The sequence below is a fragment of the Ruditapes philippinarum genome, unplaced genomic scaffold (genome assembly GCF_026571515.1).
Source record: "Ruditapes philippinarum isolate M1 unplaced genomic scaffold, ASM2657151v2 ctg1002_1_1_1_1, whole genome shotgun sequence".
Lineage (NCBI taxonomy): Eukaryota > Metazoa > Mollusca > Bivalvia > Venerida > Veneridae > Ruditapes > Ruditapes philippinarum.
In genome coordinates, this window is record NW_026863932.1 from 100,893 (window position 1) to 106,892 (window position 6,000).

The window sequence follows — 6,000 nt, forward strand, 5'->3', positions numbered from 1 at the left end:
TTTATGTTACTTATATTCTAATGTTACAAATAAAATATCTATATAAATGGTAGAAATCACATCACAGTCACGTCTTAAATACCACAGACACTTGGGGTGTGGAGCTCAAAATGCCTTTAAAATCCAAAAAAAATGCATATTTGTCAATCCCAGCACATGTACTGATCATATATATAAAAAAAAACTAAGATACCAGCACTTCAAAGACTGGTTGTCTGTTGTTTACATGTAAATAACATGCAAAATAAATGCATACAAATAATATGTCCTATCATTTTACAAGATGCATTATGTTGCAGATAAACATAAAACCTTGGCTGCACTATTTCCAAGTGCGAAAACTTTACTTTGAACTTAACTTGCTGAATTTCTGACATGGACTTGTCCAGCTTCCATTTTGGGAACTGTCAATTATCAGTTTTGGGGATGTCAGGATCAAAAGTTTATAGTTAGCCAACAGTATAGAGCCTGGTCAGACTGCACGGATGTGCAGGGCAGCCTGGCTCTATACTGGTGGCAAAGGTTTATCACTTTCGGTGTCAGCACATTATGGATTAAATATAAAATAACAATGAATTTCACTATTTGCCAGGAAAATTTTAGGAAGTACAGGAGGCATTTATGACAAATATGTATGTTTATTTTTCACCTTATGTTAATATATGATATATTAAACCTTTACTTTAATTTAAGAAAATGACCAAAGTTAAGATAGAAATGATTTTTATTCTGACCTCAAACCAAACATATGATGGGAAAAAAAACTCACAAACAAAAAACATAACCAGTCAATTAATGAAATAAATACATAAATATTCCAATAAGACATATACTTTATATGTCTTACTGGAATATTAATTGATTTATTTAATAAATCATGAATATATGAATATTATTAAATAATAATAATGATATACCTACATTTCTTGAAAGTACTTTTAGATGGGTGAATATTCTCAAATATTCTTGTCCTTTAGGTAGTAAATTGGTTTTTATGCATTTTTTTTCACATAATATCATTTAAATAGTGACTTAGCTTCAGTCACCTTTCAGTGGAATTTTGCTGGAAGAAATACCAGCATTTTAGAACTTTGTAGGTCATTTTTACAGGTCATTTAAAGTTCATGAATGGATTAGAAATCTCCATGTTGCTTTCCAATAAAGAGTTCACCGAGCTAATTTGAGCCGCGTCATGACAAAACCAACATAGTGCGTTTGCAACCAGCATGGATCCAGACCAGCCTGCGCATCCGCACAGTCTGATCAGGATCCATGCTGTTCGCTTTTAGTTTCTCTACTTGTAGTAGGGTAAGTAAGCGAACAGCATGGATCCTGATCAGACTGCGTGGATGCGCAGGCTGGTCTGGATCCATGCTGGTCGCAAACGCACTATGTTGGATTTGTCATGGCACGGCTCATTTAGTTTTGTTAATGACAAACCTGGTCATTATGATAATAAGGAAGCTTTAAGGCTTTGCGTGTACATGCTTTTATCAATGGAGATCATTTTACCTTAATTTTCCTAGAAAATAAGAGTATATCTATTGATTTTGTAATTTTTGTTTCTTTAAATAAAACTTTTAAGGACAGTAGAAGAAAGTTAATTGTACAACAGTTGCTAAATGTGGTTTTAATTAGCTGATAAGGTGAAAACTGTAATTTAGTTTAACTGAATTACATGTTCTACTGACTATTTTTGTAGCTGATTAATGAAATTTTGAAAAAAATAAAAACTTGCTTTTCTAGTTTGAACATTGTGATATATTGTATATTCATGGGCAGATAACACATAAACAAGAGTTGTGGCCCCTAATTTTATTTTTTTCTCACTTAAAATGTTTTCTATTATGATATTCTAAGATCATGCCAAGTTGAAATAAATCCTATGAAACAGTTTTCATTGTGCCTATAACTGTAGCAAAAGTCTTGATTTGTATTTTGAGCAAAACTGATTTTACACAACTTTTTAAATCTACTGTGTATGTTTAAAGGATGAAAAAGAAAAGACTGATGATTTTATGGTGAAAATTTAAAGTTAGCCGAAATAAATCTGTTACATTTGAAAGGAGGAATGAATATTCCAGAGTAGAGAAAACATTATTAATGTTCTTAGTCATTACAAAGATCAGGTTGGGGAGGACTTTTTTTCCACACTGTCATTTTATGAGAGGGCTTTTGTCCGCCCTGTCATTTTATGAGGGCTTTTGTTCACCTTGTTCATTTCTTTATAGGTTTTTTGTGTGCCTTGTCATTTTCATGGGAGGGCTTTTGTCGCCTTGTTATTTTCATGGGATGGCTTTAAAATTTAAAGTTTTCTGCCCTGTCATTTTTGGATGGAAGGTTTTTTTAGCTCACCTGTCACAAAGTGACAGGGTGAGCTTTTGTGATCGCTTTTCGTCCGGCGTCCGTCCGTCCGTTTGGCATGAAACATCTTCTAGTGAATGTCTACCAAGTTTGTTCAAATAAAAGCCCTGGGGTCAAAATTGGCCCCGCCCCAGGGGGTCATTGATTTTCCCTATATGCATAAAGTAAAAACTTAAAAAATCTTCTTTTAAAGAACCCAAAGAGCTAGAGCTTAGATATTTGGCATGAAACATCTTCTAGTGAATGTCTACCAAGTTTGTTCAAATAAAAGCCCTGGGGTCAAAATTGGCCCCGCCCTGGGGGGTAATTGATTTTCCCTATATGCATATAGTTTAAACTTAAAAAATCTTCTTTTAAAGAACCGTAAGAGCTAGAGCTTAGATATTTGGCATAAAAACATCTTCTAGTAAATGTCTACCAAGTTTGTTCAAATAAAAGCCCTGGGGTCAAAATTGGCCCCGCCCCAGGGGGTCATTGATTTTCCCTATATGCATATAGTAAAAACTTAAAAAAAATCTTCTTTTAAAGAACTGTAAGAGCTAAAGCTTATATATTTGGCATGAAACATCTTCTAGTGAATGTCTACCAAGTTTGTTCAAATAAAACCCCTGGGGTCCAAATTGGCCCCTCCCCAGGGGTCATTGATTTTCCTTATATGCATATAGTAAAAAACTTATAAAATCTTCTTTTAAAGAACCCAAAGAGCTAGAGCTAAGATATTTAGCATGAGACATGTTCTAATGGGTGTCTACCAAGTATGTTCAAATAAAAGCCCTGGGGTCAAAACTGGCCCCGCCCCGGGGGTCATTGATTTTCCTTATATACATAGCAAAAACTTAAAAATCTTCTTTGAAAAAACCCAAATAACTAGAGTTTAGATATTAAGCATGCAACATCTTTAAGTAAATATCTACAAAGTTTGTTCAAATAAAAGCCCAGGGGTCAAAACTGGCCCTGCCCGAGGGGTGTCATTGTTTTTTACTCTAAGTGTATAGTAAAAACTTAAAAAATCTTCTTTTAAAAAACCCAATGAGCTAGAACTTTCTATTCTTATGGGTGTCTACCAAGTCTGTTCAAATAAACAAATAAAATACGTTTGGTATAAATTGGGCCCGGGGGGGGGGGGGGGGGGGGGGCTATTATACAGGTGAGCGACCTCAGGGCCATCATGGCCTCTTGTTTTTTCATGGAGGGCTTTTGTCTATTTCTGTAGTCAGTCAACAGTATAAGGCCTTGTCTCTCTTATCACTTTCTATACCAGCAAAGCAAAGGGTCAAACAACCACAAACCAACATCTTTTTAATATGATCTTATATAAATTATCTTAATTTTTTGTCAAGTGAAGGTCATAATATAATAACATGATAATAATAATAGTGTCTGTTAATTGACTTTTCTTGACAAAAAACTGTTATTTGAGTGACAAGGGATTGGTGGTATATTAATAAGCTTTGGTACAGAAGGTCAATTAATTAGTACAGGTTTGAATTACAAGGTGGAGCTTAATTAAGAACTACAGGTATTTACATAAAGTTCTTCTTTTTCAATGTTACATAAAAAAAATTCTTGGTAAAAATAGCTTGAAAGCTTCAGAATCTTAATAATTTTTTTATGAAAATTCAGAAAGAGGTTGAAATAGCAGAATTAATAGCAAGTGTTAACACATAAAATAAGAAGGGGAAATGCATTTAAATGTACATTTGTTATGTAAATATTTGAATAAATGCAAAAAAATGGCATTTATTTTGTGAGTAACAGGGGTTGAAATATGGTTATAAGAAAAATACAGAATGTCATAATTCAAAAGTTCACAGTCATGGATTCTGAAAACTCAACCTAAATACACTTTCCTCACAATATAATTGTTTTAAAGTTTATTTTAACTTTATTAATATCTGGAGGCGTGCTGCTTTAAATGGTATCATAATTTCGAGATAATTTAATGACAGAAAATTTTGAGAAAAAAGCTTAACCGTATTTAGCAATGCTTTTGTTCTTTATTGTTAAGCTGTAATTGTCTAGGTAATATAAAAGCTTAATTGAATTTTTATTGTCATATGAAATAGGCCAATGATTTTATTGAGGAAATAAGGTAGAAAGTGCTTGGGAAAAGGAAACAGTATTTAATGCTTGAAATTAGATACCAATGTTAAGGCCTTATAACTTTTGTTAGAATTTTGTACTTGATGAATTTCAATCCATCATTAAATGATATTGATCCAGTGTCATATTTATGACATTCCATTTTGAGTTCTTTCCTGGAGCATAGAGTTGATGGTTTGTCCTTTTAAATCTTTTGTGTAAGTCATCTTACTGTTTTCCAACAGCGCCTTCTTTTAATGTCATATTTTAGACATTTGGCAATTGATAGTTATTTCCATAGATCTTGGAGATTCCATGGCATTTTAGGTCAGTTTAATCAAGGTCAAATTCACAGAGGCTAAAAATAGATTTTCTCAACATGTTTTTTTTTTTTTTTTTTTTTTTTTTTGCTTCGTCAAGGTTTCCTATCAGCAGGGTTACCAATATTCGTCTTTCATCATACTAGAAAGCTATGAATATAGCTTATGTAAGGTCAGTAGTTTTACTCTGATGTAAGCTTGTCTTTGAAAATAATGGTTTTAAAAGACACATTTGGTCTTCCTCCACCAATAAGGCAGTACTTAAGCTAGAAAATCACCTATAATTACAGATTATAATTATTCAGATATTTTGGGGATAATTTCAACGTTTGAATTGTGTCAGTTTTGGGGCCCCCTCCCCAAAAACACGAACAAAAACCATATATATTGTTGAGGGAAAATGTTTTATTCATTTATTTTTTGGGAATGATTTTTTTTGATTACTTATAAATACAAGATTTGTTAATATACTGACAATAATTATGTAATTGTCCTAAATCTGGTTCTTTTAATTTGGACTAAAATTTTCCTTTCTTTTATGTTTAGAAAAATAATAATTGGAACTTACTGTTCAAAATATACTGGGAAATTTTATCCCTTAGTCAAAGAAACCAGATATAGGATTGCCTATAATTAATTATAACTTATAATTAATTGCTCTACTTGAATTTAAACATAACCTTGAGTTTATATGCTTAGATTAGATAGTGTCAATGTATGTAGACATTGCTGTGTTTTGTTCTCATAAGAAAGTGTTAAGTTTGCAAGTATTCACAGGTTTTTTTCTAGCCACCTTTTTTGGTTGATATATTGTAAATACACATGCTATGTATATATTGCCATGTATATGATGTAGAAACAATGTAAAACATGACATGTATATAATGTAGAATCAATGTATAACAAACTGATTTGTAAAATAAATAAATGTTGATTGTTTAGTGGTAAATCGTGTTTTATTCTTTTTTTGTTAAATATGACAGGGATTTGCAGCAAACTCTTTTATACCATTGTCTTTCAATTGGTTTTATGTATGTATATATGTGTATATTAATTGTAAGCTGTTCGTTTTTTATCTATTTCACAGGATCTCTATTTTACAGTAAGATGTTTCGTTACCAGACTGCCACAGTGTTCCATTAACAGATGAAATAAAAAAAAATCTTATTCAATTTTTATTGTTGTGTTATTTTATTCCCTTATTGTACTAAATATATACTTATGTTTTTTATAC